We start from the raw sequence: 14194 nt of genomic DNA, 5'->3' as shown, positions 1-14194 counted from the left end.
GAGATATTCAAGACCCGCCTGGACACCTACCTGTGTGTCCTGGTGTAGGGAACCTGCTTTGGCAGGGGGGTTGGACTTGATGATCTTTGGAGGTCCCTTCCAGCCCTATGATTCTGTGATTCTGTGATCCTGTAAATTGTATAAAAATTCTTTCATTTTGGATTAGGAACCAGTAGTGAGATTTCTAACATAGGACAAAGGCAGTCCTCTAAAGATTTACAAAGAAAAGGAATTCAAAATCCAGCTGTACAAATACCTGATTTTTAAACAAGACTCTTGGAGAGAAAGAATTATAATGTCTTTCTGATACTTTCAGTAGGTGTCTTGTACACAACATTTGATCAAGAGTCTGATTTCAAATTTAATGACAATCTAGTTCTAATAAAAAGGAATGTCCTCTTTGTTGACAGACAGTTTGAGTAGACACTAGTTTGGATAATAAACTGGTTTTACATAAATAAGACAGCATCCCTTTTCAAAGCTGGAAAAGTGATGTTACTTTGGTCAAAAGAAGTTATAAAACACAGATTCACTTCCTGAGTAAGGATACCATATTTTAAATGTTTTCGATATCTCTGCATGCTACAATATGTAAGGATGTTAAAACCAACTTACAGTTGGAACAGTTACCTCTAACTTAAGTGCATAATCCAATTGCTGTTCATTGCTTGTGTTTTGTTTTGTTGATTGTTAGGTTTTTGTTTTTGTTTTAATTAATGAGTTCCTCTAACTTTAACACCTTAGTCATAAAACTTAAGTTTGGAAAGATCTTAGAATCAACAAAGTTGGAAAAGACCTGCAAGATACCCAGTCCAACCATCCACCTACCACCAATATCTCCCCACTAGACCATATTCTTTAGAATAACATCTAAACATTTCTTGAATGCCTCCAAGGACTGTGACTCAACCACCACCCTGGGCAGGCCGTTCCAGCAGCTAATCACTCTTTTGGAGAAGAAATTTTTCCTTATGTCCAAAGTGAATCTCCCGTTGTGCAACTTGAGGCCATTACTGGTTACACAGATGAAGAGACCAATCACTGCCTTACCACAACATCCTTTCAGATAGTAGTAGAGAGATCTTCCATCAATCATCTATTCCAGCTATAAAACTACTTGAGATAAAAATTTTTAAGACTTTCCTTGACAAAAATTTTACATTCTTTTGTATCTCATGTTCTGATTTAAATAAAGAAGAAAAAAAAATAGAATAGTAAGAATAAAAGAATAATAAGAATTCCATCAGAATGGGTACAACTGGGGGCCTCTAGTTCTGTTTCTGTATCCTTTTTCAATCAGAACCAATAAACGTGCACTCAGGGAAAAAAATACGAACAATTATGCATGATCTACTTCTTTAATATTTTCCCAAAGTCATGCTATTTTTGGCTCAGGAATTTCATGATTTGGCCTATGTCCATATAAATACATTATGTGACAGCAGGTTTCTCCTGTGTGGATTTATATCTCACCTGCAGTATTTTTCAGATATGAATTCTGATCTTTTATTTACAGAAAATATGGATTGGTTTGATTTGATAATGAAAGGAAAACTGCAACTACTCAAGAATGGTAATTTGTGACCAAGAAGTGAAAAGTAAAAGAGGGTAAGAAACCCTGCCTGCAGAAGATGTTAAACTGGCTGAAAGTAGCCAGGGACTGAACAACACTATTTAAAATGCTGAAGATTCTCTTACTGACAGAAAAGAATTGCTGCAATATTACCTTGTAACAGTCTCATACTTTGAGTGCTCAGGAGTCACTTTTGGTTATCATATTTGGCACTGGAGAATGAAGGATGAACAAAACATCAGGTTAAGGTACCCAGTGCAAATGCTTATATGAGTTGTGCTTGTGTGGCATCTTCGTAGACTCAGAACTGCTTATACAGGTAAGATGCTGAGAAATGCATTTTTCAATAAATCTTTTTATAAACACAAATGTGTTTAATGCATCTTAAGGGGTAGACAAAATTCCCAACAATATCTTTTAGTTGATGTACCTGAAAAAACTGCTCCAGTATATTCCTATATACTTCGCTGAGCCACTCATGGTTTGTGAATTTTTAAAGTATCCCCCTTGTCTGACTCTTTACAGCTCCCATATTCCCACCTTGATAATTCCCAATATGGAAGACATCCCGTATCTTTGAATATAATGTTTTGTAATATTTCTGAAACATTTGGTACTGCACTATGATCACTATATATGTGTATATACATAAATAGACACATAAGCTATGAATAAATAAACAATTCTATCTTTGGGGCAGGATTTGAATAATCTTTGGTGAATAAAGCTGCATACAGACTGTTACACAAGATGATGACAAAAAAGAAAAAAGGAACACTGCTTATTAATGAGGACTATCTTCCTCTAAACTGAATGAGACAGGGATTTGGAGGATAAAAAAAGCATACCCTTGCCTTAAATCTAAAAAATATAATATGGCATTCACCAAAAGAGATAAAGTCAATCTTGATTCTGGTATTATAATTATATATAAGTTTCTGTGTGTTTGGCATTATGAGCTATATAATACTCTTTAAACTTTTTTTTCCCCTCTGAATTTAAAGGACTAAAGTAAAAACTAGATGTGTCTTTGGAAGTAATAAATAGAAGGGGACAGATGAGAGCAATTATATTCATCTAATTGTATTACAGAACAACTGCCCTTTATGACTGTCTTAGAGATTGTGATGTATATATATCATAGATTATGGTATCATTTAGAGAATGGTCTTTCATACTGAAAACCTTTCCTTGCTTCTTCTCAACTCATGACATATATTTTTGCATAACTGTAATGGGAGAGAAAAGAATGAGGTTGATATGTCTGCTTTTGGATGGGGAAACGTCAGTAGAAGCAAAGAACAGTCATAGGTATGTGGTAAAAGCTGATTCCAGGCCCTAGAGCTGCATAGTGTATGAAAATAACTGCCAGTAGAGGAAAACATTCTTAAAATAATTTTAGGGGTGTATAGGAAAATAAAGCACTAATTGAAAGATGGGTCCTCGATGTCAGTGAAAAACCTTTCATAATATCATGGTAATTAAATTCAGTAATATAACAGATTAACCAATAATGTCCACATGTCTGTATGTATGCAATTCCTGTTTCACAATATCTTGATTTGTAGCCAGATTTTCAAACTTGGGCGGCATGGTTAAATTCCTACACTCACTAAGTGCGTTCTAGACTTTACAGGTATGTACTGATGCTTTCATTATCAAATAACTTATAAATTATGTGCACAGATTTTATCTTTAGGCTTCCAGATAAGATTAACATAGTGATTCAAAGTAAAACCTGTCAGTTCTTGAAAAAAGGTGAATCACATCATTCTTTCTTACTGAGAATCTTAGATTTTTCAAAGTATACTTTCAATGTATAATGAACTTTCAATGTTAAATGAACTAAAATATCTTGTTTACTAATATAATTTGTCTCATTAATTTGATAAGGCTTGCGATGTTTTGTTTTCATAATACCTCCTTTCTGCGCATTCTGTAGCGATTTGGTTTTTTTTCTGATGATTCTTAAATTGTTTTTGTATTATTTTATTTTGTCCTGGAATATGTAGATTTCAATCCACAATTTGGATTTAGTCTGTCATTAAAATAAACAAGTATATTTTTGTTTGTTTAAGAAAAAGTGATCAGAGGCTTATAAGATTATATTGAATTACTTTGAATATTTATGTATCATATTGATAATGAGGAATTATAGAAGGACTTCACAAAACACAGTGAAAAAAATGGCATATAATCTTCAGCATGGATAAACGTAAAGTTATATATTTATATGAATTAAGGGAAATGTAAACTAACGCTTATACAGTGCTGCATATGTCACTGGCATTTTCAAGTCAGGAAAGAGATCCTGAAGACATTTTTGACATTTGTCTTGAATGTTCAGCAAAATGCATAGTGACAATGCAAAAGTAAACAATGTAAGACATGATGAGGAAGTCTAAGGAGAATGCAGTTATCTGCTTTTTCACTTCTGCAAATATCTTAATTTCTTCCATATCACAGAATCATAGATGACAGTTGAGATAGAATCTCCCGTGTTCCAGTTTTTGCTCACTTCTTCTTGCCCTGGCATTGGGCACCACTGAAAAGAGCCCGGCTGTGGAGACAGTGAAGCTGTTACTCATTAAATCCCACTGTAGGAGAAATTTTGAATTTTACTATCCCATAAGGTTGTGGAGATAGTCTCTCTAAGATGGTTTAGTAAACTGACTACACCTTGTTCCATCCACTCTCCTACGGTCAGAGTTGCCAGTCAGTAGATCAGGTGTCAGGTTGTAAAGGCAGACAATATCAGTAGATTTAATAAGAGAACCACATACTTCCACAGACAACATGTTCACAAATGAATAAAAAGGAGAGTAAATGCCGCTGTCCCTGAATCCAGAATCTGCAGATGTTAGGAAATGAACAGGGAGAATGTCTTGCAGGAGAATATTGTCAAGGATTCTGTGTTCTCGTTTGGCAACATCTCTTGAAGGCACTGGACACAATCACAGGCCACTGGATGGATGGAACAATTATCTATTACAGTGTGACGTTTCTCATGTTACCATTTAATAAAAACACATTCAAATTTGAATTTTAACCTAAGTATTAATCCCAAAACGTCCTTTCATTTAAAATAAGTGGTTTCTCAGTGTTATTGACAGAGTGTAGGCTTAGTAGGAAGAAGAAATCATAGTCCTGGAAGTGATAGTAACAATAATATGTGATAACATGTAGTGCAGACAGTTTCCTAATTGACAAAGAATCTTTAGGTAGTATTTTCATCAGTAAAACAGCTAATTCTTATTACTTAAAATGCGAGTAGTAAAAATTTTATTTATTTATATTATTTTCTGTGATATTTCAGATTATTCAGCTTCTGTAGGTGCCTTGAAAGTTGCAACAGTTTATTTAACCACTTAACATAAAAGGCATTTTTGAGTGTGCAAGATGGGTAACATGCAATACTTGAACAGTATTCTACATTGATCAAAGTGATTTCAGTTTTCTAATTGGCTGCCATTTTCACTTTCTCCTGTCTGGAAACCATTTCTCTGTGAAGTATGGCTGAAGAGTGCTGTGTGAATGCTTTGACACCTATCCTCTCTTTCTTCTGCTCACTCTAATCAGATCATATCAAACCCTACGTACTCTTAAAGTTGCAAAGAACATGGTAAGTATGTATAGTTTAACTAGTATATTCTTTCAATTTTAAGAGTAAAGCTATGTTTAGGTGATTCGAAATAGATCTGCAAACTGTTCTCACTGAACATAAATCAAATACTTTAACTGGCACATCTAAGTTCTGAAGCTATTGATCTCGATTATTGATCATGAAGATATGGTGCTTCAAAACCCTTGGACTATGAAACAAGGATTTTTTCTCTACAATGATGTGGAAATACGCTAAAGTCAATCGCAAAATATAATACACAATGAATTAAAATGGCTGAAAAATAGGAACATCTTTTTGAGAAACTTTATTTTTACATTATTTTCCAAGAATTTTCCTTCATGTACAAGGTTTTTTAATCAGTTGGGATAAAAAGTTTTGATAAGAAGATTAATATTTTTAATGTTTGCTAAACCATTTCCATAGTTCCATATACACAGTTTAATCTAAAATATCATTAACACATAAGGTGACGTAAAATTTTTACAACAGTGTAGTAGAATGTAATCAATACCTAGTCCCAAAACTGTATTCAGTTACATTTCCAATATTTGATTTTTTTATGAACGCTTTTTTCTGTACCTCTTCTTACTGTAAAGCCTCATTTGTTCTGAAGTAGACTTCTAGTAAAGGCAGAGCACTCCATACGTGATAACTAAATACTATATGGCAAATAAATATAAATATATTGTGTAAATGTCATTAGGAAATAGCAAATACCATTAAAGGGCAAAATATAAATATGGATATAATCACTACTTTATCAGCTATATGGTGAATAGCAGAAGAAGTTGACTTTTTTTTTAAAGAATAACTAGATGTCATACATAAATGCAGAAATAAATTTCAGCATTCTGCGTTTCATAAAGAAACATGTAAACACTTAAGGCACCTATAACAGTTACAGAAAGTAGCCTAGTAACTGAGGAGAATACAGGGAAATTAATAGAAGATGCAGCACAATTTCAGTTTAGTTGTCTTATATTAAATACCATGCAATCTTGCTTCCAGACTTTCCTACAGAATGTAGATTTTCAAGGGATTAATACTAAGGGCATTATCACCTAGCTGTACTTTGAGCTCCTAACCTCATTGGCTGTTTGGACACATGTTTTTTTTTGTTGTTCTTTGTCGCCCAATCTGAAAGTCATCGGTTTGATATGAGACCAGAAAGATAAAGTAGAAACAACATTGGCAGTGTAAGACAGATTCTTTTAGTTGTTTTCCTTGCCTTTCACAAAAAATAAAAGCAAACAAACAAACAAACAAAACCACCTAGAGATACAGATGAAATTACAATGGAACATTCCATTGTAATTGCATTTACTATTTAATAAAGCCTACATGCAGGTTTTATTAAATGCAAATTTAAAAATATTTTGTCATTGTTTATAGCCTCTTTGTCTGCTCTTCAAAAAAATGCTTTGTGTTGGATCAATGTTTTCCATAGTTTTTCTTATCTTTACTAGCTGTATGGAAGAAAATTATATTCTACTATGGCTGTTGCTTTTCAAGGTTCTTCTTATTATTGTTATTACTAATTAATTGTTGATGATTGATGATGGCATGTTCGAAAGTGAATATAGACATCTGTCCTTGCTCCTGGCAATGGGGATATGTACAGCTCAGGAGATCTACAGGATGCCTTTAGGACTTAGCATCAAAAATTCCTGAAAATATTTATAGTATTTACTTCAGTCGAATACAAAAGTCTGACATTTCTAGGCCATGGTAATGTTACCCAAAAATTCACTAGCACAATACATTGCCTTACATCACTTTTTCTTTGAGTCATATTGACACCAAAAATGTATCAATAATTTGTAACATGATATAAAGACAATGGAATTAGGAGATACTGTCCTCAGGGGAACTATAGAAAAACTTTCAAGCAGTAATTACATGCTATTACTTTTCAGTAACTTGTTGAGGTCTACACCAAATTGCTAGAGAGAAAAATCAGAAAATCCATTTGGGTATGAAGAGGTCACAAAATAATAATTATTGAGGGATAGAAAAACAGTAATTGAACATCCAAAATAAAAATATTATAGCTTTGATTTAAAATTCATAAGTGTTAGTGAAAATGTTTGAAGTCTTTGCTATTTCTCTGTTTCACAGTCAATTTGTTTCACATCTGGTCATGACAGCAAGTGTATAACTGAACAAATAGCAAAAATTTTGAAGTTATCAGGGCCATCATTTGACATTGTAAAATCATTATTTGAAATGTCAAAGACTGCTGTAGTATTCTCAAGAGACGTGGGCCTGAAGGATGTTGAGTGGCTATCTGTGTGAACACCGGCTTCACCAGTTCCAACTGATCCCCATATTTCTTACATCTTTGCTTTAAAAAGAAAGAATGACTCCAAAGGATCCTATAGAGGAACAGCTTTGTTAGTATTACACACAGTATTCCCAGTATTTACTGAAAGATGAGTATCCCTTGCAAGATGATCTCAGAAGATCACAGAAGTTACAATGATCTGTTAAATGTCCCAGCTAGTTCACAGCCCAGAAATTATGTGTATCTGCAGAAACCATGCTGTATTATGAAGTATGCTAACATAACTTTTTAAACATCTGTCTTACCTACTTTAATCCTCTAAGAGAACAAGTGAAATATTCTCTAAAAATAAAAGCAGGTTTTTCAAGTATTCACGAATTATCTCAAATCTGTATTTGTTTTTACAGATATCCAGGAGAGGGAAAAAAAAAAATCCTGCTAAATGTTAAAGGGAAATGGAATAGAGGTCTTCACTGTATCACTGGTTTAAAATATATCCATCTAGAAAAACTGTAAATTATGTCCAGTAGCCTCTTTCACTATTAAACGTTGAGCATTTTGTTCTAATGCATACGACAGTTCATTTTAGCGACATTTGTGGTGTTCTGAATATAATACCAAAGAAAACAGTCAAATAAATGAAATGTTACTATATACTTACTTAGCAGTAGTCTGGATCTTTTAATCATTTTAAGTGACAGAATGAGAACATATATAAGGTGTTCTTCCCTTGAGAGAGTAGAAATGTTTGCCACTGTGTACGAGGTAAAATTTTGATGGCTGCACAGTAAAGTGAAATTTTAATTACTGTAACTGAAACAGGCAAGAGTTTTTCTGTGATCATCAAGGAAAAATATCCAACTATAAACCATGAAATTTGTGCCTTAGCATATTACCAAAACAACAAACAAACAACAACAAAAAAAGACGCAGTCAAAGATGCGTTACTATTTCATATCTTTCATTTATCGCATTGTTTTTATTGCCACTGGGTACCTTCCTGATACTAAATCTGAATCAAGTTGCAATGAAATAATTATAGATTTTACTCTGAAAATACACACTGAAGCTAAGCTCATGGATACCAGTCACATCTGTAAAAACTGAAATAATGAGAAAATAACAAGTCTGAGATAGGAAGACAAGGAAATTCCTTGCATCTGTATTTCTGCTTCATCTTTAGTGTTCTGTATCACAAGTTATTTTTCCTCTCAGAGGATTTCAAAAGCATGTGTTAATCAATGAAATAATTATTCTAGTCATATTTACATAATACTGTCATTCTCAAGCATGGAATATCAATATTTTCTTTTAATTACTTATGTAATTTTATAAAATTTATGTGCATGGAGTTAAGCACATATCCATGGGACTTTGTAATATGCCTTTAGTTGAGAATGTCTGAAGTGTGCACAATTGAAGTATTTTAAAGAAGAAAGAAAATAAGGTTTTAAGTATTATAAACATCAAATGAATTAAAACTGTACTTTGTAGCTGTTATTTACTATGTGGACTGTTATTTACTATGGTGGACTGCACTTGCATGTGTAAAGGTAGATTTTCAAGTGATAAACAAATTGAACTTCCTGCTATTTCTGTGTCATGTACCATTTGTTAATGTAAATATGAATGGAAGGACTTGGAATGTTTAAATAAAAAGAAATCTTAATTTCAAAAAACTTGTATTACATGTTTTTGTAGCAAAAAGCAGTGATTAACGATGTTTAAATATTTACTCTCTTTTTATTAAACCTGTGCATGGAAATTACTTTAAAAATGCTTAATGCATGTTTGAAATCTCACAAAAAAAGCCGGCCTACACACAGTGTTCTAGCCAGAAATGCAGGTTTTTCTCTTCTGCTCGCAGGAGATGGATGTCAAGGTGTCATGCAAATGTGACAGTGAACTTCAATGGAAACTAGTACTTCCAGTCACATGTAGATTTAAGAGTTACTGGAATTTTAATCAACAGGCATATCTTTAGTACATTAGCATTTTCCTTTTCCTGATTTTATATTTCAGTAAAATATTAAGATATTTAAAATATAAAAACTACTCTGCATCAAAACTGGTTGTGAAATTCCCTTTTTGTTTTCAAAAGCTTCAGGATTACTGATTTAGTAAGAAGAGTTGGCCATTGCTGTCTATCATACATTTCTGCAGAGGGGAAAAATGTGACAGTGTGAGCAACCATTCAGCAACTACTAATTTTGGAATTTTCCTTCTGATTCTCACTGTAGCATCAAGCTTCTGATCCAAAAATCCCATTAGTGAGCTGCTATGCAGTAACTATGAGTAACCTTTACCAGTACTTGAATTAATGGCATTTTCACACAGTGAGTTTTCATATAAGACTACATTTTGTTGCTAACATTCTGCATATATTTTGCAGATGAGTAGGAGTGATATCTCATCCAAAAATGCATTCAAGATTTTTGTATAAGGTTCACTGAAAAACTACTAGTCACAAAACATTGGCTTTAGTTGTTACATAAAAGGTTTTCGCAAATAAAACTTATTTGAAACATATTCTGATTGAGCTCTTCTTAATAAAAGTATCCTGTTACTCAAAGTCTGTGGTGAGTACATCATGAGAACAAAATATTTTTACCAAAAAAAGAACTTAATGTTCAACTTAAGGTATTATTATAGAAGACTGTTTGGATGAAATCTTTATAACTGAATTTCAAGTAGGGAATTAAATCCCCCTTTCTAATTAACCTCTCCATAAATCAATCTAAAGATTTTTCAAGGCTACTTATCATTAATCATGTGCAGCTTATGTTTCTAAACAGGATAATGCATGATGCACTGCAGAAACTTCACTGACACCTCTTTAGCATAACACAAGCATATTACCACTCAGGAACAATATTTCCTTTTCAATTGTGCCAAGAAAGAAAAAAAAAAAAAAACGAAACTGGCAGAATCCTTTATACTCATAGTAGTTACTATACATTGTTGCTTTATATTGAAAATGCATTTTTCCAAAACCCATGATTTTTTATTTCATCAATGCAACTATCAGATTACATTTTTGCAGGTCGAGTTATTGGAGTGCTGGTAGTAGTTACAGGCGTTGCGTAAAGCCAGTACTCAGAAAGCATATGGCTCATTTTTCAGACTTATACTGGTTATATGCCAATCTGGATTCTAAATGAGGAACACTTCTTTAATAAAGATGACTTACATGTGCTATACAGCAAGCTTCTCCATGCGTCCCACTCCATGCTCTGCAGACTTGGTTTCCAACACCTCTGTTCTTCTGATCCTGAGTGTTTCAAGAGCAGAGTCTATTAATCACGATAGATTGTCATTCATTATGCAATAGGACAAATGCCCACCAAAAGTTTGAACACTTGCTTTCAAGGAGGAAAGCAGCTGCATCCCTCTCTTATTCCATTAAAACTTGCTTTGTTAAATTACTGTATAAAATAAGACAAGTAAATAAAAGTCATTTCCAGATTTCATTTTCAGAGGCAAAATATAATGCCACAGCATTTTCTCAGTCTGGAAAATGGTCCTGGTAACTCAGGCATAAGAGAGGCCAGTTTATTACTAAAGAAATAAAATAAATAACCTTCTCGAGTGCTTGAGCTAATTTAAAATTTTTGAAACTATCTATTGAAATATTTCAGATCATATGTACTGGACAGAAGCTTAATTCCCCTGCCTTCCAAAGCTTGTTTGATCAATAAACTGATGCAAATTACTCCTAACAACTTGCAAATAACTAGCAATAAGTGATTTTTATAAACTTTAGTCTGCATTTAATCAAAGAGTTTCTTACTCCGCTTTTAATTTCTGGTACTTTCACAATCCAATTCCTTTAGGACTGAAAAGTCAGAGTGTAAGAAATTGACTTTTGCTAATTTACTTTTTTTGTCAATTAATTTTTGTATACTACATTAAGTAGTCTTCTTCCAGTAACTTAAATCCTTCTGGCCCTACTACAGTATTGATCTTACGCTCTTTCTCATTCCAGAAAAATCTTGCTTAGCTAAAATGTATACTTTCTCACACTATCAGCTGTGTAGCCCAAATAAAGCAATCAACATACACATTAGTAGGCATATATAATTTTAAAAAATGTGAGCAACTTATGCTGATCAGCGGAGTTATAAATTTATACAGTTTATTTGATGGTACCATAACAATACAACTATAATATTAATATACAAGTACCATAATAATAAATAACACAGTTACTATTGCATAACTATGAAATAAATCCAGATTCAATGTGAATTGGCTTCTAGACTTCTAAATTCCACTCCAGTCAATCCAGCTGAGACTATTTATTTTTCAGCTTTCTTAGTAGTTGTCACAGGCCAAAAGGGAAAGGAAGCTACCTAGCTTAAGGGTTCTTAGTGATCATAAAATATCAGGGATGTAGGATTCTGTGATATTCAAAAATATAAAGGCTTTGTTCACTAAATATTTTTGCTTACTACAAATCAACACAACTCACCACTAGCGTAATACTGTAACACTATAATGTAACGGAAAGTACAGCAATAGTAGCAGCGTGACACAATCCTAGGCTTCAGCAAATGAGAATAAGCCCAAATGCAGCAGCCATAAAGACAGAAACAAAAGAAGAAAAACTTACCTTTAGAAGGCCTCAAGTAGGCAGAGATCACCAGCAAAGCACCCTTGCTTCCACTTCCAACCCTTAAATGAGGTCTGGAATAGGGTGGAGCCAGGATCCACCCCTGTTTGTCACTCAGGTTCATTACCTACCCCTGAGTTCGCCTTGGTTGGCCTTGCCTTCCCAGCAGGTGCTCAGCCATTATTTTAGGCCACGACTTAGTATTTCTGCTACAACTAGCAAGAATATTACAACAGTAAAAATGCAAACATGTCAGGATTAGACTTATGACAGATTATATAAATACATATTCATAGAATTATTGTTACCAATTGCATCAAACAGATCCTAGAAGGAGGAAAGAAGGTAGCGTGTGTGTCAATAAAACAAAATAAACTACCAAACAGATAAAAAATAATTACCAAAAGAAACCAACCACCACATGAGTAAAAATAAAGCAATTACACAAAGGAAAATGGCCACTGAATGTTCAAAATAAAACAATTATCAAAAGAAAACAGCCTGTCCACAGAAACAGGCTCAAAAGGAGAATAAAGTGGAATCTCACCACAAAGCTGATCAGCATCACCAGGCATGGAGTGTTACAGAGTTTATAAGTCAATGTTGTTAAGTCACAGATTCAACACAAAGTTTCAGTGAAGCTTCAGCCTGTTAAGGAAGGAAAGAAAAATAAACAGAACGTTGAGCACTTGAAGTTTCTCAGAGAGAAGCTCCATTTTGGATAAAAATCATGTCATTTTTATAGGGCACCACTTCTTAGGTAAAAAATAGGTTCTGTTAGTTTTGGTCTTCTTCCTGTTAGAGTCTATAGATAATATTTCTTCTTTCAACTAAAGTTTATTCCTTGCAATGATCTCCTCTTCCTCAGGTGATAAAACTAAATTCCTCCCTTCCTCTTTTTGGTCTTAAGAATGGAGTACTATCTGCAAGATGCCTTCCATAAGAGATGTTCAGTCATACCTCAAAGTTTCTAGTTCTCAGGTTCAGTTTTCTAGTTGGCAGACTTTTCTTTAATGTGTTTTAGCGGATATTTTATGTCAAACTTTCTTATTACAGTCAGATTACCTCTACAACTGCTCCAATCAACAGCAAAAGTTACTATGAGTCACACAGATTCACTTGGAAAATTTCTGAATGTCTAGTCTTGCTACATTATGAGTTATGCATGAATTTACTTGAAGATGTCACAGAAAACAAACAGACAAGTAAAAAAATGTTTTAACTTCCAAGAGGTATTTTTTCTCATTCAACTAATCAGGATACTTACATAACTTCTGCAGCCAGCATTTAATTCTTTGGCAAGACTGTTGTCTTGGTTTGTTATTCACTGATGATTATCAAATTTTCTCTTTTCTCAAATATTTTCTCAATGTAGAGACTTACTTAAACAACTAGGGTTTCAAAACTCTATGTATGAAATAACCATTTAACTATTTAACATGTAGATGTGTTATCAAAATCATGCAATTGCAGCCTTCATGATGCATTTACATTTCAGAATGACATTTAGAAGACAAATGTGGATTAGTTAAGAATTAAAACTAACCACAATAGTCTCCAAGGCAGCTACTAACTCTTAATCCAAGCTCTGAAAAGCCCTGTGATATACTAACAAATCTGATCATAATAAGATGCCCAAACTTTTGAAGAATGTAGGCCTTCAATTCCAAAATTTGTTTGTGATGTAGAAAACAGAACTAAAAAAATAAAGAATTTCCAAGTCTATAGCTGCAATGACAGAACATAGCCAGAAAACTATCATTCAGATCCTAAAGATGTTTAGCATCTTTCTGGAAACTAGAAATAAAAGGAATTCTGAGACTTTTTCTCCTTTTTTGTGCCAATGATACAATGAGTATAAAGATACAGTAATATAAGAATGGCTCTATGTTAAATACAAAAAGATATCAACTCTAGATAAACTAAGCAAAGTAGCATTCTAGATATTGGCACTGCACAAGTTGTATCCTGTGTATGTGAAAAGAAGTCATAACAAAATTACAGAAAATACATTGTTTAAAACCTAGTGCCATTCAACCACGCTAATCCTGATCTACAGTGACTTCAGGCAAAATTTTTTTCAGGACGCAGAAGAACATC

At 33.4% G+C, this 14194-nt stretch overlaps 1 long non-coding RNA gene across 3 annotated transcripts; it reads right to left on the bottom strand.

Annotated features, from left to right (window-relative positions):
* Positions 1-5517: 5517 nt before the first annotated feature.
* LOC109367387 lies at positions 5518-12498 on the bottom strand. Of its 3 annotated transcripts, XR_004159676.1 has the most exons (4): positions 12095-12498; positions 10673-10753; positions 8144-8262; positions 5518-7573 (listed from the first exon to the last, which is right to left on the bottom strand). It is a non-coding gene; the product is annotated as an uncharacterized LOC109367387 (long non-coding RNA). The 3 variants fall into 3 exon arrangements; XR_004159677.1 differs by lacking the exon at positions 8144-8262; XR_004159678.1 differs by lacking the exons at positions 5518-7573; positions 8144-8262 and adding an exon at positions 8823-9435.
* Positions 12499-14194: the final 1696 nt, after the last annotated feature.

This window comes from Meleagris gallopavo, chromosome 4 (assembly GCF_000146605.3).
Source record: "Meleagris gallopavo isolate NT-WF06-2002-E0010 breed Aviagen turkey brand Nicholas breeding stock chromosome 4, Turkey_5.1, whole genome shotgun sequence".
Classification (NCBI taxonomy): domain Eukaryota; kingdom Metazoa; phylum Chordata; class Aves; order Galliformes; family Phasianidae; genus Meleagris; species Meleagris gallopavo.
Note: the sequence above shows the minus strand (reverse complement) of the source record. Positions and strands in the feature narration are given on the sequence as shown.